Source organism: Ochotona princeps, chromosome 22 (assembly GCF_030435755.1).
Source record: "Ochotona princeps isolate mOchPri1 chromosome 22, mOchPri1.hap1, whole genome shotgun sequence".
NCBI classification, from domain to species: Eukaryota; Metazoa; Chordata; class Mammalia; order Lagomorpha; family Ochotonidae; genus Ochotona; species Ochotona princeps.
Genome location: NC_080853.1, coordinates 6,030,480 through 6,056,538, shown reverse-complemented (window position 1 = coordinate 6,056,538; position 26,059 = coordinate 6,030,480). Strand labels below are relative to the sequence as shown.

Sequence of the window (26,059 nt, the reverse complement as noted above, 5' to 3'; positions counted from 1 at the left end):
AACAGCTGTTGGGAAAGAAGAGCCAGGGGGAGCCATGGGACCTACCTTGGATTTTCTGGGCAGGAGGAAAGAGGAAAGGAGAGCTGAGGTGCAGAGGTGAGGACACCCCTGGCTGAGGGCCACAGCCCTTCCAGCGGGGGCGGGGGTGCAGCGCTTGCTCCTTGATGAATGACCCCGTGCTTTGCAACAGGGGCTCGCCCAGGTTGCTATGACAGCCTTTGTTCCCGGCGTCCCTGCTTTTATTGGTGTCTGAATGTACCTTGGCTTGTATGTGGAACCGCAGGCCTTTGTGTGTGTTTCCATTTTTCCCTGTGCCTTATGAATGCCTGTGTCCTTTTGCCTTGCTTCGTGTCACCCCGCCTTTCTCACTGTGCGCACATGGGGGTCTTTCAGTTGGGTTCCATCCTCTGCCTCCCCCAGGATGAACCCTGTTGGCCCCATGGGTGGTGGTTGTAGTTTCCCACTTGGTCCCCAGCCCTAGCTGCCACTTTCTTACAATTTTTTCCCCACTGCAACTAATTTGGTATGTTTACACTTAAATTGTGTTTTTAGTGTCCTTGCTTTGCTGGGGCTTCTCTGGAAACACTCATGTGATGTCCTGGGCACTTGTCTCTGATGCAGACTTCTTTGAAGGTGGAGACCAGGTGGGTGACTCCAAAAGGGGGAGAGCCCCAATGCTTTCTTAGCAAAGACCTCTTGGCCAGCAAAGGTCATTCTCCTCAAAAGAGCCTTCTGGCACACAGATGTTAGAGCCATCAGGGCCATTGGGAGTCAGGAGTCTTCAGCGGCTTGCAGCCACAGGGGCTCCCAATGTGTTAGACAAGAAGAGTAGAGACCAAAGGGGGGTTCTAAAAATTGTGGTGTGTTTCAAATGTTTGCACTTGAAAAATTCATACCACTTCTACAAATCGAAGTCTATGTCATTGTGCTGTATGCAGGCAAGTTTGCGATTGATAACATCAATATAGGCATGACTGGCAATCTAAGAAGATGCATTGACAGAACCCACCACACGAGGTGTCTGAGAAAGCATGTGGATTTAAGAGCAAATGTCACTTGGCTATTGGCAAAACCCTGAAGGGGTAGTTACTTCACTGACCATTCTCTGGCTTGTTGCTGTACATGATCAAGAAGACGTTTCTTCTTCAGCTGGAGGTGGTACAAGTTTTAACTGCAGCAACTTCAGCGCAGGAATTAATATTACTGTGCAATCCAATTTTTTTCAAAGAATATTTGGAATGAGTTTCTTGTCTTTTTTTTTTCCTTTTGGATGTTTTTCATTTTTGAATTGGACAGCCTAAATGTCAGCATTCCCAGAGCTGAACATCCTGTAACACTTAACCCAGGTGAAAACTGACTGCTTGCCAATGACTTTTACGTCTTTGTTAAGACCAGGCTGGTTAGAAAGCACAGTTAAATATGATATGTTCAAAATGCAGAGGGTGGCGGATCCAGGCGTCACCGATATGCTTCCTTTGAAAATGCAGATTGCACAAAGTGAGCCAGATATGGCTTCACAGAAATTTGTAAAAATAAGAAATATGTAGTTATTACTTTTTTAGGCATCAAACTGCACCTAACTTTACTCTTTGTTAAGATTACTTATTCATTGAGTAATAAAGATTTCCAGCTATAGATAAGGGTTTATTTTCCACCGGGTAATTGCTAAATGAATAGAGCCAAACTAATAAGTAAATGATGCATCTGATAAATTGAATAAATGATTCAATACTGTTGGCAGAACTGGGCTATAATTTGGTCCTGCTTTAAATCTCCAGCATACTATGCTCCAAGGACCTCAGTCTGAGGATAAGATGCTTTCTTCATGAATGAAATTTATTTACAGCAAACTATTTGACTGAATTTGTGACTTACCCAAGATTGGACAGAGAATCTGAATTAAGTCTGTGTAACAAGTTCTAATCCCATGGTCCAGCAATTGAATCGTTCTCCCTTAGCTTCTTTGAGAATTAATTTCTCATTACAAATAAATGCATTCTGCACCACAAGCTGAACAAACCAGCACTAAGCATATTTCGTAACAGTCATTTCAAAGGTACAATCCACTCCTGCATCTCCCCAACAGCCGTGCAAGGGACAGTCCACACAGCAGGTGGAGAAGGGGGGCAGTGGGGTGCGGGAGTTCTGCTCCGTCAGGTTTTTCTGGCCACGCATGTCTCTGCAGCTCCAGTTGACATTCACATATACACCACGCAAAGCTGGGCCCCCAGCTCTCACAATGAATCTGACAACCTGGCCAATAAGATCCAAGTCTACCATGTTGCCAGGGTAACTAATACACAGTCACAAAAACAGAATGATCACAGTGGGGGAAAAATACAAAATGCAGCATTTTCATACTTACAGAAAGAAAGAGAAAACCCTGGCTGACCCTGCATTACTGGAGCCAGTACTTCTTTCTCCCTGAACTAAGTCCCATCAGACAAGGACAGATACTGCACATGTGTCCATGCATGTTTCTATCTATAGTTGTAGGAGAATTTTTGCCTCACCTTTGGAACATGGCCAGTGAATTCAGGATGGGAGAAAGAGGCTGGATTATGTTCCAAGGTAAAGTGAGGGGAAGGTGCAGTGACACACTTTCTGTGAACCCAGGGTGTGCGGCTGCGACTAGACTCACTTGGTCCACGTCCACCCCGTGTGGCAAACATGATGCCGCTTGATGCCCTTGCATACCCATTGCTGTTCCAGGCTCGCGGGTCCCCCTGCTTTGTCGCGTGTCCCATATCACACCTGTCCAAGTGATTTTAAAAAACCTAATCAGGGTCCAGCGTGGTAGCCTAGCGGCTAAAGTCCTCCCTTTATACACAGGGGGGTCCCATATGGGCACCCATGTACTTGTGGCTCTGCTTCCCATTCAGCGCCCTGCTTGTGGCTTGGGAAAGCAGTTTAGGCTGGCCCAAAGCCTTTGGATCCTACACCCACGTGAGAGACCTGGAAGAGGCGTTGGGTCCTGGCTTCAGATTGGCTCCACTCCAGCCATTGCAGCCACTTGGGTAGTGAATCAATGGATGGAAGATCTTCCTTTCTGTCTCTTCTCCTCTTCTGTATATCTGCCTTTCCAAATAAATAAATAAGTAAATATTTAAGAAAACCGAAAAAGAAAAATGAATCAGGCAATGTCCTTCCCCTGCCTTGTCTTCTAGGTGTAGACTTTCCTCTTGGCCACCCAGGGTGTTGGCATTAGATAGAGCAGCTCTCCCTCTCTCTGCCCTCCTGGGCTTGCCCTGCTACAGCCCACATTGTTGGGGTTCCTCTCAGTCCCTGGAGCATGCCAGGCTCAGTCCCACACGTATAAGTTTCTGGGGCTGTCATCATAAGCACCCCTACCCAGGGAGTTAAAATGACAGAAATGCATTCTCTCCCAGGGCTGGACGCCCAGGGTTTGGCATCCAGGCATAGGGAGGTGACACTCTTGCCAACACTCTCTGGGGGTCTGTTTTGAGGACTTCTCTGAATTTCTAGTATGGCAACCATGTTTGTCTTCTTTTGCCTTCCTTGGTGTGAGGAGCCAGTGCTGTAGCTTTGGCTCAGTTATCACGTGCAGGCCTCCCAAAGCATCTCCCCATCTCTTGTCTTCATGTAAAGGCACTGGTCATTGGATGAAGCCTCTCAGCAATCCAGCATGGCCTCATCTTAATCTGATGACACTGGCAACAGCCCTACCTCCAAATTAGGTCATATCGACAGGTATTGGCAGTTGGCACTTGAGCACATCTCTGTCTGGGACACACAGTTCAATCATGGCACCACTTCAGAATTTCACTTATGATTCTGTTTGATTACTGTGTTCCCATCTTTCTAGCGTCTGCTCAAAAGCCACTTTGTCAGGAGCCATCTCTGACCACACACTTTCAGCTGCCCACTCCTCCCTACTCCTCACTGCACAGTGCTATGTTTCTTTATCAGGTCTCATCACCACCTGATGGACAGCTGCCTCCCACCCAGGAGCACCTGCTTTCTGTATGTCCTGCTCACTGCTCTGTTCCCAAACTGTGAATAAGCAGCTGAGATAAAATAGGCACTTGATAATTGTTGTTCACTATAAAATACCAGTTGGAAAATTTAGGAAATGTAGCCAACTATAGAAGAGAGGGCTGAGGTTGAGGGAGCATTAAATATATGCTAGGTATCTAGCCAATATTTTTTTAACATCTATTATGTGTCACCCACTGTTCAAAGTTATGTCTTGTATCAGCTTTTTCTTGTTTAACTAAAATATCGTTGAGGAGCCTCTTGGGAGAGAGAAAGTTTATTTCGACATACAGTAGAGGTGCACAGATCAGCATGTGGCAATGCCAGGAGTCCGGTGTCTGGTGGAGGCTGGCCAGTATGGAATGGGAGTGTAGGAACAATCGCATGGTTAGCAGAGAGAGAAGCTAGGCTGCCCTTGGGTGAAATAACCAATCCAGTCCTAAAGAGGCCCTTCTGAGGGCACGTCGCCAAAAGTCCTCCCACTGTCCCTGTCTCCTAGTCATCACAATTGTATCAAGTCTGCACCCCGAATCTGTCCTTAGCAGGAGACTTGTTTAAACAATTGTGTAAGTTCATGAATAAAAGCACCAACGACACTTGTTGGCGAGGTTGCGGGGAAAAGGGAACCCTACTCCACTGCTGGTGGGGCTGCAGGCTGGTACAGCCTCTATGGAAATCAGTATGGAGAATATTCAAACAACTCAAATTCAACATACCGTATGATCCAGCAATAGCACTCCTAGGAATATATCCAGAACACTTGTTCTATGAGAAACCAACATGCACTCCTATGTTCATAGCAGCACAATCAGTAATTGCAAAAACATGGAAACAACCAAAATGCCCATCAACAGAGGATTGGATAAGAAAGCTATGGTTCATCTACTCCATGGAATACTACTCAGCTATTAAAAAAAACAAAATGCAGTTCTTTGTGGCCAAATGGGCCAAACTGGAAACCATAATGCTAAGGGAAATGAGCCAATCCCAAAAGGTTAAATACCACATGTTTGCCTTAATTTAAGATGATATGATGTTATGTATAACATGTTATGTTTTGAATGTTATATGTTGTGTATAAACTAAAATTGAAGTATAGGTGAGGTGGTCACAGAAGGTGGCTGGGAACTCGCATTTACTTTTAACATATTGGTTACTCATTACTATGTCAATTAATTCCATAATGATGTAAATTTTTGCTGATGGTATGTTGGAGCTTTCAATTGACTGGGATGATACTCTGCTGGCTCTGTCATCAGACCAGAGAGGGTATACCTAATAAGCCGTTGAACTTGACGGGACAATAAGATGCTGGACTCTATGTTTGGTATACGCTTGCAATGGGGAAATCTCAACTGAACTTGAGCTGTGGTTATGCAGCAAGGTGGAGGAATCCACCATGGTGGGAGGGTTTGGGGAGGGGTGGGGAGAACCCAAGTATCTATGTAACTGTGTCACATAATACAATGTAATTACTGAAGTTAAATAATAAATAATTAAAAAACAACAACAACAACAACAACAACAAAACAATTGTGTAAGTTGGGGGAACCAGGTTCTCTCCCACCCACACCAGAGCTCTGTTATGTAAGGCACAAACCCTTGTCCTCCTGGAACTTGCATCAGCATGAAAGCAGAGCTCTACCCGGTACCAGCTGCTTGGTGTGAATGCTAATTCTGCCCAGAAACAGTGCAGAGCACCTGTGATATTAATCATACATATACACAAATCACTGGAGGCAAGGACAAGGATTGATGATGGTAGTATTTCCCATGTGAGGAAAGCACATCAGAGGTCATGTCCACCTAGCTAGTGAGCAGGGGCACAGACTCTTCCCAGAAGGCAGGCAGGCTGGATTCCCCACCTCTGATGCTCCTTCACATGTTATCTCCTATAATACTGACTAGAAGCCCATCCAGTTGGTCATCAGCTCCACTTTAACACAGCTAACAGGAGGCAGGGTGAGAGGGTGGCTGGGGTGTAGCTGCGGTTTGGCTGTGTGCACCAACACTCCCTTTGGCACCCTTGTCTCAGGCCCGTGGGTTTGTGAGCACACAGAGCAGGAGTGTTTTGTTGTTGTTGTTGTTGGAGTTCCGAGTCTAAGGCTTTTGGACCCCAAAGGACGCAGAGATGACCAGGATCCCACCTGTCAATTCATGTACAGCAGGCCACATATTGTCCTTGTCCCTGGTAATCTGGCTACCAAGGACTCCTTTGCTTTGCTTGCCACAGTTCTGCCCTCCTACTTCTGAGCAGCATTTCATGCTTTCTTTTGGGTGAGCCGCTGCTCTGCACCCAGTCCACAGACTTCAGGGAAACCACTCCAGGTGTAACCATCGGTGGGGGTGCCAGTTGTTTCTGTCATCTCTTTGGGGGGAAGCGGTCACCTGCTCTCCAGGATGCAAGTCTGGTACTCCATTCCTGAGAAGGAAGAGTGAACCAGAATATCAAGGCCACCTTATGGTGAGCAGAGAAGAGGCAGAGAGCAACAGTGCAATGAATCCTGGAATTGCTGGTTCTAGCCTTGCAAGGCAGGTCTATTACAGACCAATAACACATCTCGTTCAGGCAAATTCCCCAGTAGTCCAGAAATCTCAGGATTGGTAGATATTTCAAAGTGGAGTGTGCGTAGTGTTGACTCAATCTTTGCACTGTTTTGAAGATTAAATTAGTATTTGAAAGCAGTTGGATAATAGACTATTTAAAAGTAGGTATTTAAAAGTATTTCGAATCTTTATCTGACTTGTGTATTTTCATTTAAAAAATACTGGAAAGCATGTGCTTGGCAAATCTCAGATATTTCTAATTTGTGGAAATAACCAAGAATTCTTCACAGAAGGAAACATTCTCATCTATGCTTCTTGCCTATGTGGCTTATTTTGATTGTATTTGAAATACAAAATGCTGGAAGTTCAACTGCTTTCACAACCTCCCTGTCCCTCTCGACTCCTCCCCCGTGGACAAAAATTCAAGAATCCACCATTTGGAATTCCAATTTCAGAAAAACTTTGCTCCCTTTTTATTAGTCATGCAATCATTGCACATGTTTGTGAGTTCCAGATTCCAGACTGGTGTTCTAGTCCGCGCACACCGTGTGTACCGGTCACATCAGCACAGTATGTGCATCAAAAACAGTACCTGCCACTTCCTTGTAGAAAATTCAAAATCCTCTCTATAGCTGCTTTGGAAAATGCTATACATTTATTGTCAAGTATAGTCACCTTATTCTGTGGTGGAGAAACAGAATTCATCCTCTGCTCCCACACTTGTGTGGAATCCAGAAATAGCTGTTCTCAAAGCAGAGACTTGGGAGAGTAAGGAGGAGAGAGGAAGAGGCTTTTTTTTAGTGTGAAACCAAGCATAAATAGAAGTTTAATGTGTTTTTTGTTTCTGAATTTTTCCCCCACTTTGGAGGCCACTACTCTAGGCAAAATTGGATAGTACTTCTTTGTCTGTTACCGGTTAAAGGGGACAGTGCTTCTAGAAAGGACAGAGTCCCCAGTAATGGCACAGCCCTGTCACATTGTCCCCTTCAGTGCCTTTTCTTAAGGGATAAAGCCAAAGGAGCAGAAATGAGCTGTGTCTTACAGAAAGCACAACATAGGACACTGTTTAACGCAGCTGCAGACCGGTTGTAGCTTTAATAGGTAGGGAGAGGGGGACTGACCCTCAGGTGCCTGCTTTGAGTGGAAGCTCCGTGCTTCGCAGCATCCCACAGATGTCCCTGTCCATCTGCTGTAAGATCTCGAGCCTTCTCCTTTTGAAGAGGCCTTTGTGTGTTTGCTGTCTGTGGAATCTATAAAGCATGATAAGCCATCTTGTAGATGGGATTGGAACACGGGACGTCCTTGTTCCTCTCTTGCCAGAGGCCACTGGCATTTATTTCTGAGCTGACGCGTCAGTGACCACCAGGGTTATTGCTCCAGGAATCCATGTTCAACCACACGTGTGACAAAGATCGTCTCAGCTTTGCTGGGAACTCAGTCTAGGGGCATCTTTGTTCTGGCTGAACAATGCACTTGTGAACAGACAGGCACAGTACTGTCAATACCAATTCTGACAGCAGACAGCTCCACTTCACCCGCTGTGTGCCAGGGGCATGTGCTAGGTGGGCACTTGGGTTCAACTGTATTTCCTGATTGGTAACTCTCTGAGGCATGTACTCCACCTGTGCCACATCCTGGCTACCTGGGCCAGAGAGGCTGAACCCAGGGAGGACCCCTTCAGTCTGGTCACGGGTAGCAGGGGTAATTAATGCGTTCAGGAATGTGTAACCCATCAATGGCCATGTGGGCTCTCTCCTCTGCCCTGTGGTCTTCCTGCACCAGGGTGTCATGTTGAGAGTGGCAAGGTGTGATAGGCAAATTTGAGGATGGCCCTTAGTGATCCTCTGCCATGGTTTAGATGTGAAAGGAAGGTTCATTAAAGTCTTGGTCCTCAGTGTGGTGCCACTGGGAGGAGCTGGAGCCTTTAGGAGGTAGGGCCCAGTGGGAGGACCTTAGGTCCCTAGGGGGGTGTCCTCCGGAGGTGTTCTGTGACCCCTGTAGTTCTCCTAGGAGTTGATACAAAACCAGAGCTTGGACCTTCCCACGTTCTCTGCTCCACTTACACTCACTGGATCCTTCCTTCATGTTAGCTCTCCCATCTGCCAGAGGTATCTGCCAAAAGCTGTATCATGCTATTTGGGCATTAAACCTCCAAACGTGTGAACTCAGTGTACCTCACTTCCCTTCACATGTAGCTTGTCTCATCATTTCATTGTAGTAACAAAAAGCTAACTTAGACAGTCTGACACTTAGTAATTCCCTTTCCTTGAGTGTAGGAGAAACCTGTGGCTCTGATGGTACTCGCTCCTCTGCCAAAGGATTATTGCATAGCAATCACAGTGAGTGATCAGTTGACTTTAACATGGGGAGGTTGGGGCAGGTGAAGGTGACTCTTGGACACCTGCATCCCATGTGAAGTGCCTGGGTTCATGTTCTGCCTCCACTCCGGATTCTGGCTTCTTACCGGTGCACATGCTCAAGTGCCTACGTTTCAGACATTTGTCAGTGTGGGAAACCCAGATGGAATTTCTGGCTCCTGGCTTTGGCCTGTCTGTCCTTGGCTATTGAGAGCATTTTTGAAGTGAACTAATAGATGGAAGATTTCTATCTGCCTTTGAAGTAAAAATAAATAAATTATCTTTCAAAGATACAGAGGTTATTCTAGGTAGGCCTGGCCTAATCAGGTGAGCCTTGCAAGAGATTGTTTTTCAGAAAAGATGTTTGAAAGACCAAGAGGGGCTCAGTGTAGGAGGGGCTTCGCCACTGCTGCTGTGTTGATGGGGCTACATGCCAAGAAGTGTAGTGTCTGTGAGTCGTGGACAGCTTCTGGACACATCAGGCAGCAAGAGAATGCAGATTCCATTCTTAGAACCATAAGGAACTGAGTTCTGCCAAGTGCCTGGCTGAGCTTGCGGGTGGATCATTCCCCACACTGTGCGAATGTGGACACTGCTTAGCTGAACTGTTGGTTTTAGTCTGATAAGGTCCTGAGCGGAGACCCCAGCTACACCATGCTGGGCATCTGACCTGCTGACCCGAGAGCCAAGGATGGGGTTGTGTTAGGCGTTAACCCACCACCTGTGACCGTCTGTTCTCTCTAGTGCCATCAAATGTTACTTTCTCTTAAAACCAATATCCATCAGCATTGTGTTGATAATTTTAGCCTCTGTGGGAATAAACAATATAAAATATCCCAAACTTGTCTTTACTTTATGAAGATGAGTTTATGTCATGTTTTTGAGGCTTTTCTGGGCTAGTTGGTATTAGAAATTTTAACTGCATATCAGGAATATCTTCTTGGACCATGAAGTCTTTTGTAAAAGATGCTTTTATTTGAAAGCCAGAGTACAGAAAGAGAGGGAGAGACAGAGAGACCTTCCACCTGCTGGCTTACTTCTCCAGTGGCTGCAACAGCTAGAACTGGCCAGGCAGAAACCAGGAGCTTCTTTTGAGTCTCCCACATGGATGCAGGGACCCAAGTACTCGGGCTATCTTTTACTGCTTTCTCAGGCATATAAGCAGGGAGCTGGATTGTAAGTGGAGCAGCCATGACTCCAGTTGGTGCCCATATATGATGCTGGAGTTACTGGTGATGGCTTCACCCAAATGCCACAACACCAGCCCCTGCTATGGAATTTTGCAACTCAGCATTGAATAGTCTGGCTTCATATGATTTTTATTTGAACTCCTTTGAGGAGATAATATTTAAAAATTTATTTATTTGGAAGGCACAGAGAGAAGAGAGACAGCAAGAGAGAGACAAAAAGAGAGCTGTCTTCTATGTGCTGATTCATTCCCTAAGTGAACACCTATGCCTGAGCCATCTGCAGCTTGGGAACCTTAAACAGTCCAGATCTCCCACATGGATGGCAAAGACTCAAGTACTAGAACCACACTGCCTGCTGTCCCAGGATGTGTGTTAGCAGGAAGCTAAATCAGAAGTAGAGCTGAGCCTTGAACCCAAGCACTGAGATGAGTGTCCTCAACGGCGTCTTAACCTCTGCACAAAATGCCTGTTCCTGGGGAATCTGACAATCCGTTATGGTCAGATGCTCCTTTCTGGGCCTTGTACTTTGTCCACTAACAGTTCGTCTTGGTTTTCCACAAGTACTGTGGACAGAGAAACTCACTGGGGCCTGCATAGTGTGCCAGCCAGTTCCTGAGTGGCCTACAGGGTCGCAGGCTAACCCGGCTCACCCTCCCCCACTGCTCTCTGGCTGGCATACTGACTGTCCCGGCTGCATCACTTCCTTTGCTCCTCAGGGCCAGACACAGGAGAGGAGAGAGGAGGCTGGTCTTGGGGATCTAGGTACCCTTCCTGTGGGATATTCCGTCTGGTTATTTCCTTGTGATCCCATTTGTCTTCAGGCAGCCTTTTCTGCATAGATCCTCCTTGTTCCTGATTCTGGAAACTTCTCTCTCTGGTCTCTTCCAACCTGGGAAGTGTGACAGCTCCTCCTACTTCCCTACATGAGACCCCTTTTCAGACCGTGCTTTGGCTGACTGCCTTTAACTTACTTTCCTTCAAGGGCGTCTTCTGGTTTCTCCTAGGCTCTTGCCTGACACCTGAGATCGCCAGGTTTTGGGAAAGACAAGACACCCAGAGGTTCTCAGTGCAGGTCTTCTATGAGCGGCCGGCCACTTTGGTGCGGCCGTATCTGTCTTGAACACTGAGAAGTTCATTGTTTTTCTTTTCACTGGGGTTAGATCCTGCATGATGGACATGGGCAGAGGTGACCCTGTGTAAAGTAGGGATTTGGGGAAGGTTTGTGTGTGTGGAACCCCTCTGGACCGCACCTTGCTTTGAAGCAGGCTCCATTCTGAGTCCATCAGAACAGGGCTGAGAGGATGAAGGAGCTGGAGCTCAGGCAGGACCACTTCCGAAAGCTCGGCTCGTCTCCAGTGAAACCAAACTGTCCTTTGTGTTCCATTTTCTGCAGATCATTTTGGGAACCTCTGGAAATGGAGAGTGCACGCAGTGCTGATGTGGAACACTTCTGTTTTGCATACTGACATGCATTTTAACAAGAAAGGTCAGGGACGGGGACAGCGCTGCTTGTTGGCGTGACAGCCGACATTTACCTGAGTCTTCTCGATACTCTGCGGTTTAAAATAATTTAGTGAAATAATTGTAATGATTGATTTTTATTTTCTTTTTGCACCCAGAGTTCACTGTGATTGCTTTTAGGCTAGGTAACTTTCAGAAGCTTAAATTTTCTTTTGATGGAATTCATTTCTTAAGTTCTGGGTGGATGACAAACTTTGATTAAAATCACAAACACTTTTACGATCTGCAGGCAAAAGCTGGTGAACCCAATTGCTGTTGACATATTCTTTGACCAACATTTGCTCACTGGGTGACATTAGAATGGCAGAACGTGAATCGTTGGGATTTCTTGAGTATAATCCTTTTACTTAAAAATCACACAGTTTCTGAAGATTTTCATGGGCCTGCAAAAAAAAAAAGTGAGTATGGCGTTTACTGTCATCTCAACCATAACAACCAAGGAGCTTTGCTCATTCGTGGTCCGCCAACAGTGCCGTCACACCCTTGAGAAAAAAGAAGAAAGGCCCTTTCTTACATAGCATGGTTTTCTGCTTTCACTGGCAGGAAAAGTTGGGCACATTTGGAGAGCAACACGTGGGACTTAGAGCCAAAGAAAGGAAGAGATGCCCACAGAAAAAGTACTTGGATGCCAGAAAGTACTTGGAAAAAAGATGGAAGCTTAACACACCCAGAAAAACTTTTATTAATCCCCCCCCACACACACCCCAGGTGCCAAGTGCTGCTTGCAGTCACCTCTGAGACTCAGTTAAGATGAACACCATATTTAACATGAACTTGCTAGGCATCTATCTGGAAGGAAGGAGCAGCAATCCATCTATAGTGAGTGTTGACCATCTTTTGCAGCCATTTCCCCCTGGTCTCCATGGCATCATCCTTTTTCTCTCCATTCTCAGACCCACAGGAGAGTTGGCTCCATTTGCATAAGAATGCTGGGCATGTGACCAGGCTGAGCCAATCAGCACAGCAAAGGGTTCAAGTGCTTATGTCAAGAGCCGGGACTTCTGTGCTGTGGACAGCTGGGGACCTCTGCCGATCTGTCCCCACTTCCTCCTCCGTCATAAGCCCTCCTTTTGGGCAGAACACCCATCCTCTCGGCCTCCAATTCCTGTCTCAGCTGTCTTTCCCTTGAACGAATGACCCTGAGACTAGTTGAGGTAATGAGGTGTATGTGACGATGCTGTGAGCACTTCTGGAAAGCCCCTGAAAGCATGGAGGGCGTAGGGGCTGATGTGTCCTCCCTCTGCTGCCTGGAATGTCGATTAGATGCTCGGAGCTCCAGCTGCCACTTCTTCAATGCAGCCCATGGTGGGTGGAATAATACTGCCCAAAGATGGCCACACCTCACACCTGTGACTGTGCCACCTTGCATGGCAGAAGGAGCATGGGGATGCTGGGATGGGGAGGTTGCTTGGATGAGCTCCAGGTCACTAAGAGGATCTTCAGATGAGCGAAGTAAGTGGGAAGGAGGCCGAAAAGGCAGACGTGTTGGCAGAAGCCCCCTTGCACCCGCCGAGGGGCCCAGGAGGACCTGATTTTTTTGCTGGAGCCTTGAGAAAGAGCACAGCCTTTTTCTTGGCCCCGTGAAACCCATTTTGCATTGTGACCTGCAGAACAGTGTGATAATAAACCCGTGAGGCTTTAAGCTGCCAGGGAGCTGCGGCGGCTGCTGCGTTTCGCCAGCCAGGCAAAGGCACGGAAATGGCGAGGAGAGAGACCCTCTGCTGGTTGGCAGCGAGGGAGGGTTATTCCGCCATGGCCTAGGCAGGAGCTGGAAGTTCGGGTGAGGTGGAATTTTTGCATGTACTCCTGCAAAGTCTCGCTCTCTTTTAAAGTTCTTATTTATAAATAAAATTTATAAGTTCCTGAATTTATAAATCTTATAAAATCTCAAAATTTATCTACAAATTTTTAAGCATAAACTTATAAATTTTGAAAGGCAGAATTTCACATTGAGAGGAAGAGACGCATCTGCTGGTTCACCCCCTCAAACGCCAGCAACAGTGACGCCAAGAGTCAGGAGCTTTCTCTGGGTCTCCCACGCGTGTGCAGGGTCTGGGCACTTAGGCTATCCTCTGCTGCCTTTTCGGGTCATACACAGGGAGCCGGATTGAAAGTGGAGCCGTCAGGTGCTCATATAGGATGCTGGAGTTGCAGGCAGCGGTTTAACTCGCAGCCGTGTTACCTGTTTGGCTCTTTAATTTTGGGCTCCATATGTCCGCCTTCCCAGAATGCACTTGTGTTGGCCGGCGCATGCTCAGACCCTGAGTTGAGGCCCAGGTTAAGGCACTGACCTTGCCTCTCAAAATAGTGGCGGGACTAGGCCTGGCGTCCCCCTGGAGCTCACCGCTGGCGTTCTCGCTCCTTCCCGCGGGCAACCTCCTGGCCTAGTCATTGTTAAACAAGTCCTGTACCTGCGCACGTTCCTGGGCGCTGCTGTCCTGTGAGAGGCCAGGACCTGGCGTGGAGCCTGCCGTGCTCCTTGCCCTGGCTGGTGGCCCGTGACCGCCCCACGGAGCCGCCTCGCCAGCCTGCAGGTGCCTTCTGCCTGCTTTTCTGTAGGAGAGGGAGGACGCGCCGCGGCGGGCCCGCCTTTTCCCGCGCTGGCCTGCTTGGCGTCCGCTGAGGAGGGCGCGGGGCGCAGTGTCCGGGCTGGCGCCCGCTCCAAGCCCTCTCCTCACCTCCGCCGGGGCTCTGGGAGCTGGGGACGGCCTCTGTCCCAGAGCAGCTGACCTGTGGGAGCTGGGGTCTCCTCAGCGGCCCGCCCAGTGCTGCCTGGTCTCCTTCCCGAAGCCGCCGTCCACACTCCTGCTGCCCGACGCTGCTGCTGCTGCTCCCCGCGGGACGAGCCTCTGTGAGGGCAACTGTGAGTAGCTCCCGGGGAACCTCCCCAGTTGCCTTCCCTCCCACAGCCAGCCACCAGACCCAATTCTGAATGAGAAAAGCACAGGCAGCCGTCGGAAAGCGAATAGGTGCAACCATGGTGTCAGACAGTGATGATGCTTTGATTGCACAGGGGGACGTGACAAAGAGCGGGCAGGTGGAGGTGAGGCTGAGGAGCGGTGTGCGCGGCCGACCTTGAGGCTGGAACCCGAGGGAAGCAGCCGCGGCCGTGGTGTGCAGGTGGGCCCTGCTGGGCCGTGGTGTGCAGGTGGACGGGGCCTGGAGGTGTTAGAGGGCCAGGTGGCTGGAGCGCAAGGAGAAGTAAAGAAAGGAGGTCGGGCAGCACCAGGTCCAGAAAAGGAATTTGCCCTTTTTTTTCTAGGTGCTGTGAAAACCACTGGGGGGCTCAAGTGGATGTCATTGGCCCTGATGTGCATTTTAAAGGGCTCGCTCCGGATATTGCTATTTTGAGCATGGGAAAAGCCGAGCCACCATATGGCATGGTCCAGTTCTGTCACACCAGCTTCCATTGGTCCCTCCTGAGGCCTTAAAAATGGTATTAGAGCTGGCGACTAGCATTCACAAGAATTATGATCCAGGACACCAGGGCCATGCTTGGCATGCGTGGTGTCTGCATCAGGTACAGTCTTTCCACGAGGCTGATAAATTTGAGTACTTGGGAGTATTTTATGGATCAATGAAATATTAATGGAACTGGAGGTACTTTAGGTTTATTTATAAAGCTGGGTCATCTATAGGTCAAATACCATTATAGCAAATGCAATTGTAATGAATATCTTTGATAAATTTGGTTTTTAAGTCCTAACTCATGTCCTGCTTGTTTCAAACCTTGTTGGGTGATAGGAAGGTAATTTCTGACACGTGACTTTGAAATCCAAAAAGAGCCTGAAGGCCAAAGGTGGTTTATTTTAATTTTTTTCAAAATGATTCATTTGATGGCCAAAGTGGGACTAAATGTATATGCATATAGAAGTAGTTTTTATTAATGCTGCTGAGGGGGCACATCCGTGTTTCACTGTGAAACTAGTAGATTTGATTATAGGGACTGTCCTATATCTGTTACTTTACGGATCTGAATTGAATTCCTTAGGGTCTAAGGAATACCTGAATTTTGAATTGATGCACTCTGAAGGGTCCCACATGGGGACTTTGGAATGCCACAACCATACATGGTCATTTCTTCTGCATGCATTTGAATCACGTTTGATAACAACTAGATGGAGACACTTAAATATTGTAGGTAGAGAAATCATACAAAGGCCAATCATACGTACATTTTCTGGTTCTATTAATTTTATGAAAACATTCATTTTGTGGATGGGGATGAGAGTTGGGTTCTCTGTAAATTCTGGGAGGTTTGGGACTAGAATAGTGTCTTCCCTGCATCTTTAATATCCTACCAAATCTGGAGAATAATACTGAATGAATATTTATGAAATGCAGTTATTAAGGTAGCTGAGAAGTGGGGAACAGGAGGTTAGGGGAACCTGCCAAAAGCTGGTTTGGTGGGCTAGAACTCTGGTCTTGCGTCACCCACTACCTCGGTGTGTGTCCCTTTCCTGTCACTGTGGTCCTGAACTGGGAAGAAATGGAAGGCTTTACTGAGGCAGTCAAAGGAATCACAGCCTAAAGGAGGGCGAGCAATGCAAGGAGTTTGGTTCCAATTAGACAAAGCTAAGCAATCTGTGTAAATAGCCAAGGGCCTTGTTTCTACATAAAAGAAGAGTCTCTAATCAGTTCTAATCCAAGAGCATCCTTGGCAGTGAGAGATTGTAAAAGCAAAATATTCACTTTGAAAAATGAAACCCATTAAATTCTGGGTATTGTAATTTCCCATTGTGAGACTGTGGTACCAGCGATTACTTTCTATTGTGTTTCTACAGTCTTCATTCCCGACAATGTTTAGTATTATTAACTGAGATTCAGAGACTATCAGCTCTCTGAAGCTGAAGTGCTGTTTTGCTCCTCATATGAAATAATTTGCATATATCTTAGGTTCATTCTTGATTTGTCTCTGTCCTCTATTCCCTGTATGCTCTTTAGAGATTGTTTCCAAGTCTTTTCTGTGTATGTCACTTCCCTGCCCATGTGGTCCACATCTGAGCACCTCCAACCCCTTCTGAGCTGCTCTGTCTTCTCTCTGCCACAAGGATGGCAAAAACACTTTCTTAAAAGCTTAGAATTGTCTCATGTTTTTCCAGAAGCAGGTCCTGAGAATGTGTGTGAAAGTAATTCATTAGGAAGTCATCCCAGCAGGAAACCAGAAGGGATGGGGGTGGGAGGGTTGGATGGTGAGGCCAGGAAGAGAAGGAAACCAAGTTAGAGTTTAATGTCAGTCAGTCCCAGGTAGGTGACTTGGGCTCTGTCCCTTGGAACTTTTCAGAGTGTGGGTCACACTTCATTTATTCCCCTGGTAGAGTCACACACATTTGTAATGGCAGCCACCAGGGGACATACATTCTGGCAGTTTAAGCTTTGGGGATGCAGGAAGAATAGTATTCTCACAACAGCTGCAGAAAATCAAAATGGTTACTACCATTCTACTGTCAACAAAACTGAAGCATAAGTTAGTTATACATCGCTCAGTTAGACATGACAGAGCCAGGCTGTGACCCCACAAGTCAGCCTTTGGAGTTTTCTTTTCTTCTTCTTCCCTGCCCCCCTCCTTTTTTTTTTTTTAAGATTTATTTATTTCCACTGGGAAGTCAGATATGCAGAGAGGAGGAGAGACAGAGAGAAAGATCCTCCGTCTACTGATTCACTTTCCAAGTGACCACAACGGCCAGAGTTGAGTTGATCTGAAGCCAGGAGCCAGGAGCTTCTTCGGGGTCTCCCATGTGGGTGCAGCGTTCTAAGGCTTGGGCCATCCTTGACTGTTTTCCCAGGCCACAATCTGGGAGCTGGATGAGAAGTGGGGACGCTGGGATTAGAACCGGCACACATATGGGATCCTTGCACATGCAGGGCGAGGACTTTAGCTGCTAGGCTACTGTGCCAGACCTCTGGAGCTTTTTAATCATGTTTTTGGATTGTGCCCTAATATCTCAAAAACTCTGAAGCCAAGTGGTAGTAGACAGTGTGTCGAAGGAAGTCTGTGAAATTATTGATGTGTGGTTCTCCAAAGTATGAAGACTGTGAAAGAAGGAAAAATGAAGGAGTTGTTCTGGAGTGAACAGGATAGGGGAGTGAGAACTGAATGCAATGGGTGCTCCTGAACTTGATCGTTTAATTGAAAGTAATTTCATTAGGATAAATGGAGGCACATGAATTGGATCTGAGGTCTAGACAACAGGGAGAGCTCATGGGAGATTCCTGGCTTTGATGGTTGATTGAATGTTGAGCTGTTTGGTGGAAAAATGGTTGTATTTTTCATAATTAAAAGTTTCCTGCAATTTTGAGATGTTTTAAATTAAAAAAACCTTCCACATCCTTAAGCAACACTTACTAAAATCTAATTATTTTAGGTTTAGTTTTGAGTTTCAAAATAGATATTTGAAAGCAGATAGCTGTAAATGTCAGATGACTATATGTCAGGAATAAAGGCTGACTGAGCTGATCACAAAATGTAAATTAGAGTGAGACAGTTTAGGTTATAAATTAAAATGAATTTCTGATCACATAGGATGGAAAGGCCCTTGGGGTCTAGAAAAAGGACCCTAAAAATGTGGCAAGGAGAGAGGATGGGAGGAGATTCTGATAGCAGTATTTTGCTTCTAGATCAGAAGTCATCTGGAACGTTGAATACTGGGGACAATGTGAGCCTCATGAATTGACGCTGTATTAGCAGGGTGGGTCTGATATGGCTTTGGGCAGGTCAGTATCATTAACAGCCTCACACCCACAGCCCCACTCCAGTAAGATGGGAGGGCAAGTAAGTACATGTACCAGAGAGGATGGGCAAGTATGTTTGGACCTTTAACCCAGAGGAAGACTGGGCTCAGTAAAGGAAGTCAAGTTACTAAGTCTCATTGACCAGAAGCAGTGTTAAGATCCACATTCCTTGATGCCAGGTCCCAACAAAGCTCCCAAAAGACGAGCTGCCCTTTGTGAACACCACCTGGGAATGTCCACTGCTGTGGAAGCCACTGTTGAGCCGGGAGACTACGGCACATGTGACAGTTACAGAAAGTGCAGGGGGGCAATGGCTGAAGACATGAGCAGAAGGAACTCATGGGCTAACAGTGTCTTCCCAACAACATGAGGAGTAACCTTTCCCTGTGCCCAGGAGCTTCTGGGAGGGGAGCGAGAACCCTGAGATTGGAGGGAAAGTCTAAAACCCATGGGAAATTTTAGCAAAAAACCATGTTGGTGTCATTATCTGATAATGGAAGGGATTTCTGCCATCCATGCAGGTGAAGCTTAAGAAGGGGCAGATACATGTGAGAAGAAATGATTTACCTGGCTTGAAATACTAGAGCCATTGTCATAGTACCAGCTGCTTTTTAGAAAGGAAAACAATGACAAAAGCAACCAAGAGATGTGACAGTTAGGCTAACGGCATCATTTGATGTCATGCTCAGAGAAGGCTTTAAATAAGTCTATGGAAAAAGTACTCCTGGAAGGAGAGAGAGCTCCGACAAAGAACTTGAAATGCTTTGAGTCACACAGGAGGCCAGTGGAACTGAGATAGAAGTGACCGAGGATGAGGAAGAAGGTATAACCAGGGATCAGGTCATATGAGACCTGGTCATTCATGGTAAGAAGGTCTGGCATTAAGTGTGATGCCACTTAGTAAAGAGTTTTGTAAAGATGAGTATTGTAACAGAAGCCAGCATCGTGGAGTAGTGGGCCAAGCTGCCTCTTGTGATCACATGTCAGACTGCTGGTTCAAGTCCTAAGTATTTCATTTCCAATCCAGCTTCCTGAATATCTTGGAAGGCAGTGGAAAATGGCCCAAGTATGAAGTGTAGGAAATAATCAGAGAGGTAGTGAGGTGGGTAGATTCTGGAGCTAAAACTGCCATAACTGACTGTGGGAAAAGAGAGATTGATTACTGATAATTCTCAGGAATTTGTCTTGAATTAAGTCACTGTGGGGTGGGAGAAGGGGTGAGGGATGATGGAGTCTGTAATATGGAAAGTTGAAGCAGAGAAGTCAGTTGAGAAGGAATATAATCGCTAATGTGTAGCTACTCACTTATCTCTAAACAGTACCAAGGAACATGGATCTGTCACACAGTCATCTCTGCTTTCAGCATCAAGGATGATGGCAGGTGCATACAACAGAGCAGATATAGAACCACGGCCAAGGCCATGTGGTTCCACTATAAGGAACTAATTCAGTTACTAATTTATTAATGGCAATGTTTACTTTTGCACTTGGGTACCTTGCTATAATTAAATAGCTTTTGAATTTATCAACCGAGCCCTAAATTAAAGACGCACTGAAGGCTCTACACGATGGAATAAATCTTCACCCTCTGCTCTCTTAGATATGGACAACCATGTTCATTTTTTGACACATGTAATGTTTGGCATAAGTCAAGAAAAGGTACAAGAGAAATGCTGCATGTTTAAAACTGAACTGAGGGGGGGAAAGGCCAAGAAAATTCCATGTTGCATAAAAGAAAAAGTTAGATTGCCACTAAAGTGAAAGGAAATCAATGGGACGACTTTGGAGACCTGTTTCAATCTGTTGTTGACATTGTTTTCTGGTAGTAATTTTCTCAAAATGTTAACAGTATTGAGTTTGCCTATTGATTCTATTATTTTTGACCTTGCATTAGTGTGGGCTAATCTTACATGCCGTAAAATTTCCTTTCACAGCTAAAATTATTGTATGACTCTGGAGGAAACTGCCAATCAGGTCAGACACCCCCCTCAGGATTTTGATGAGCGTATAAACAACAATAATGAGTTATGCTCACTTCCAGTATGCTTTCATGTTGCTTACATTTTATTAAATGGTTTAAGCAGGGTCATCATGCAAATGATCAACGTATTGACTGAAAACACTCAAGCCTGGATGAAAAGAAGGCCTCAGACAGCCAACCCAATTGGTCAGTTTGAATTCGAGTCAATAGCATAAATATATATTTGGCTACAGAATCGAAGTTGACTTTATATTTATTATTCTAAAAACCCTGCCAGGTAAACTGCTCCAAAGTTTCCCACTGGAAGATGTGTGTTTTATTTATCCAGTGACCCCTACGCCATGTCCCCTCCCCAAATAATCCAAGCTGAATGAATTCAGCACAACTGAGGACTGGTGAATGGGAAACCAAAAGCTCTAGAATGGTTTCCTGGGAAAAGATGAGATTTATTTTGGCTGCAGGTAGGGGAGATTTGCCAGCTAGGTTTTAAAGGGCTTATGAAATACAATCACAACATGTCATTACCATCTACCCATGTCCCCACCACCACTTCCATATCCCTCCATAGGAGGGAGTTCAAACCACACCTGCTCCCTACCCCACCTCTTGCCTGAGATGCTGTGTGACTCAGTCTGCATGCAAAGAAACTTTGGGATTTACGGGCACCGTGCTAATGGGTTTGCCCACAAATACTTAGAAGAATATTGCTAGAGGACTTAATTTCCCTCTTAATGATTTAATTATATGCTGTAGCTCTCCTGTGCAAGAATAACAATGTTCTTTGCTTTCCTGCTGCTGCTGCTGCTGATCATGATTTTGGAGATTTGGGGGGAAAGAATGACTTGTTCTCTGTTACAGAGAGGGAGACTGAGTCTGTGGGAAGAGGAAGAACCTTTTTCCAATGTCATACCTGTCTGCATTAATTTATGATGGACCCAGAGGGGTCTGTCAGGATGACAGTGATAAACAGTTTTCAATGCACTATGATTTTTATTTGCTTTGTCTGGATCGATCCCATGAAATAGTATTAGTTTTAATTTTCACGTAAGGTTCAGGGAGGTCATTTGGCCTTCCTGTCAGAGAACATGGATGAGTCAGTTCAGTTGGACTCCCAGACTCCGGTCATGTTTTCATTGCTTGTGCAAACTTTCCTGTGGGAGCCTGAGCTCCCTGGGTCTGGTGCATGGGTGTGGTTATGCTCTGCCTTCAGATTAAATCCGTCTGCAGAGGGCTCTTGGTGCCTCACTATGTAATGTAGGAGTGGATCCTTAGAAGCAGACCCTGACATGGAACTGGAGATTGAAGATGTTGATTGGGATCAGTTACTGTAAAGAGAAGAGGATGAAGCAGAACTAGGCAGAGACATTGCTGCTGCCCCTCTGCCTGCCTTGTAGGAAGCTCTGAGACTGGGATTGCTCAGCAGAGTGTCCTATATTGGATACAAATAGCCAAGACTTTATGTCTTCACCTCCCTCCATCACCGTGAGAGCCACCCCAAGGGTGGAGGCTGAACCCAGCTGACATTCACAGCTGGGGCAACCTATGCCCTCAGGATCAGAAATCCAGGGCTGACTATTGACCCCATTGCCTTCTCACGGGCAGCATGGCCTTCTCTGAAGGGTAATCCTGAACTTTCCATCTCTGTTTACCACATGCATATCACTACATACTACTCACTGACCACTCAAGAGAGACACAGAAGTAGGGAGTGAAAGGACTGTATGATTCTTGGCCAAGACATCTGAGCTGATGTTCTAAATCTGTCTTGCCAGTTAGGTCGTTTGGAGAAGTAACACTTTGAGGAAGGTAGAATCCCTGCCATGTTCTCGTGAGAGAATGGGCTCACAAAAGAGGAGAAACTTTTCAGGCTCTTCTAGCTCATGCATGTGGAGCTCCAAGTTGAATCAGGACAGTCTGACACCAGGCTCAGAGTGTGAGGCAGATGGGGAATGGGAGGGGACTTCACACGTTTCACTGCTCAGGAAGCTGTGAGGTTTCTCAATTGCGGTGTTGGTCTCAGTGTGTGGGAACATGAATTGCTTTCCCTCATTTTCTCTAGTGAGGCTAAATTCAACCCTATGTTTCATTTTTCTTTTATTTCTACTAATCTCAGCTTTAATTTCGTCTTCCTCTAGATTAGACAGCTGAGTCTCTGTGTGCTCGCATGTTTGACATACATGAGAAATGAAGTTCACAGGTACAGGGTCTTAGATGGAAGAATTCACTAGCAATGTGCAACAGCTCTCTTGTCACGAGACTTGTCTTCAACGGAGGAGATGTCTTCTAGTGGCTGGTTCATTCTTCAGCTGGCTTCGGTGGCTCAGACTGTGCCAGGCCAGGCCAAAGCCTGGAACCCAGAGCTCCACTTGGGTCTTCGTGTGGGTGAAAGGCACTCAAGTGCCTGGGCTGTTATCTGTTGCTTTTCTAGGCACTTTAGCAGAAAGCTGGATCCACCCTCTGATGTGCGATGCTGATATCTAAATCACCTGCTTAACACCTATAACACCAGCCTCTGACTCTTAGACTTTATACTGTTCCCTGACAAACTTCCCTTCAAGTTTGATGTCTAGCGGATTAATGGTCACCTTTACTTAGATAGGCTTTAATTTCACACAAAGTAATTACTGAGTGGAGAAATCTGAGTCTAGACTCTGTTCTGTTAAAACTTCCAGCTCTAGGGCATCCTACAGGTTTTACCCAAGATAGGTCTGGGTGGCCCCCAGACCTTAATGACTAGCAGGCCAAGAACCACCCCCAACTCAGCACCACATCAGGTGCCATTTTATGTACTAAGGAAAAGGCAGGTAGGTTGGGTGCTAGAGGAACAACAGTGAGCTCCATATGCACGAACCTGGGAGAGAGCCCACATCTATTTCAATGCATTGCACTGGTTCCACAGGAAAAACAGTATCGACTTAACATCTTACATGTTCCACTCAAAATAGGTCTGGGTGGCCTCCAAACCTGGTGGCAACAGGCCCAGACCGCCACCTGTACACAGCAGGCACCATTTTGTGTACTGAGGCAAAGGTTGTGGGGCTGAAGGATCAACAGTGAGCTGCATAGGTGCTGAGCTAGGAGAGAACTCACTTCCAGCTCAACACATTGCACTGGTCTCACAGGGAAAATAGTACTGACTTAGCGTCTTTTGGTTGCCACCCAAAATAGGTCCAGGTGGCCTTCAGACCTGACAACCAGCAAGTTCTGGCAAGACCAGCACTGTTGACAACACAGTGAGTTAGGACAGCTGGTGTCTCCCTAATCCCAGGCACTGCTAGAACTAGGAATGGGAGAAAGGCTGTGAAGCCATGATGTGGCCACAGCATAGGACTGTAGTGGGTAGAGAGTGGTGAGCCAGGAGCTGGAGCTGTGGAGACTGGTGGAAGCCTAGCACAAGAGCCTGGGACTGACACTTGCTGGAGGGAGTGGCACAATGAGTACAAATGAAAGAACTAGGAAACGAACTGCAATTGAAATGTGATTACAAATGAAGAACTAGGAAATGAACGTAATCAGTAAAACTGACCTCTTGACCAGTGGACAACATAACTTAGAAACTGGCCCTAAGGAGGGGAACCTGTTACTTAGAATAGCAATGACTAAGAGCAAAAGAAGAGACAGTTGCAAAATGAATATTACTGTTGCCTCCCCTACAAAGGAGCAAAAGCCATTTTCAGCCTCAGAGTTAACTGAGGAAGACATTGGGGAAATGGGAATAGAGAATTTTAAAAACTTGTTATAGAGCTTCTTAACAACAATGAGAAGCACGTACAGGAGTTCAAGGAATTTAAGGAATATGTCACACAGGAAATAGCAACAATGAAACAAAACCAAGCAGAATTATTAGAAATGAAGGACACAATGGAGCAAATTAAAAATTCAATGGAAAGCCTCAATAATAGAATGGGTGAGGCAGAAGAAAGAATCTCAGGATTGGAAAATACGTTCTTCAACAATGGGGGGAAAGTAAAAAAGCTGAAGAGGAATTAAGTCAAGCTAAGAAAAATACTCAAGAATTAAGGGATATTATTAAAAGACATAATAGAAGAATTATGGAAGTCCCAGAAAGCACAGAAAGAAGCTGGAAACAAACCCATGTATTTGTTGCAGACAAGAGACACATCTCACCAACAAAGATATATGGAAACTGAAAGTGAAAGGATAGAAAAAGATATTCCAGGCTACTGGAAAAGCGAGCTGATATAGCCATTCTTATATCAGATAATATAGACTCTGACGTGAAAAATATGAGAAAAGATGAAGAAGGATACTACGCAATGACCAAAGGATCCATTGTAGGGGCCACTGTGGTAGCATAGTAAGCTAATCCTCCACCAGCAGCACTGGCATCCCATATGGGCGCTGGTCTGTGCCCTGGCTGCTCCTCTTCTAATCCAGTTCCCTGCTGATGGCCTGGGAATGCACAGAAGGATGGCTTAAATCTTTGGGACCCTGAAGCCACATGGGAGACGCAGAGGAAGCTCCTGGCACTCAGCTTTGGATCAGCCCTGCTTTGTCCTTAGTTGCCTTTGGGAAGTAAGTCAGCAGATGGAATCGCTCCCCATCTCTCTGTAATTCCAGGTTTAATTAAAATACCCAATAAATCTTAAAAACAAATCTTTCAGCTATATTCTTGTACAGGATATAAGAATGATTAATTTTTTAAGGTTTTGCTTAAATCTTTCCATCTGTAAAATGGACATGAGTTTCCCTAATCTCATGGGATTGTCTGAGAGGTGACAGATTTAAATGTCTGACGCAGTGGGATTCTCATCAGATTCTTAGTACGGTTATACAGTTTTCCACAAAAACTAATGGGTCAGATTTGAGGTTGTATTTTAATTGCAGAGTAGGATGGGTTCTTGTTGTTATTGACTTGTTGGATTTCTGTTTCATTCAGATCCTGAGGAGCAGCTTTCTCCTTTCAGCCCCCAAAGTGTTATTTTTTAGAATGACCTGTGTTGTTGAGGGACAGGCGCTACAGAGCCGGAGCTTTGTCTCACACCTGCAAAGAGGTAGACTGGATTTCTCAGTGGGAGCAAAGAAACTTCCTTCCTCCATGGGGAAGAGGAACCATGTGATAAACCAAGCATCTTTTTTGAAGATTTTCTCATGTATTTGTCCCCAGAGGAACGTGCCTCAGGGAGATTTATTGTTAGAAGCTTTTAGCCTCAAGCTTAATTTCTGAAAAGAATGAATACTCTAGAAATAGAGTAGCTCCATTTGAAAGTCACAGGTGCCCCCAAGCTCTGCTTGGAAGATTACCACAAGTTTCATTTAATATCCATCTCAGACCAGGAGGCAAATTATTTATGTCATCACTCTGGGAATGAATTTTCTTTCTTCCACTTGCCATTTCAGCCCTTGCCATCTTTGGAGAGGGACACACTCCTTGAAATGAGAGTTGGACAAGAGAAAGATTGAGCCTGGGGCTCCGAGAGTGTGATGTCTTCTTTCCCTTTGCTATGCAAGAAAATTCAAGCCAAGAACATCACCTTCCTGGAGCATGTGGTCCGTGTTCCTCTTGTAGGCAAGTGGCAGGCTGTGAGGGGCCCACTCTGAGATCAGGATCAGAGAGTGTGTGTTTGCCCATTGCTTCCAGGAGCCCTATGGATATCAAGACCCTCAGGTGCACAGTCCCTAAGATGAAATGATGCCATATATGCACATGACCAATGCACATCCTCTGTAGGTTATTTGTAATACCAAACACAAAGCAAATGCCATATAATTAG

General features: G+C 45.9%; 1 protein-coding gene across 3 annotated transcripts in view; it reads left to right on the top strand.

Annotated features, from left to right (window-relative positions):
* The first annotated feature begins 2,453 nt into the window (after window positions 1–2,453).
* The window catches only part of TSHZ2 (teashirt zinc finger homeobox 2), a 708,208-nt gene continuing 684,602 nt past the window's right edge, over window positions 2,454–26,059 (top strand). Inside the window, exon 1 of one of the 3 annotated variants that reach the window (XM_058679408.1) lies at window positions 2,454–2,571. The gene's annotated coding sequence lies outside the window, so the exon portion shown is untranslated. Of the gene's footprint in view, window positions 2,572–14,341; window positions 14,475–26,059 lie in introns of those variants that run through there. The other 2 variants (XM_058679406.1, XM_058679407.1) reach the window with 2 other exon arrangements.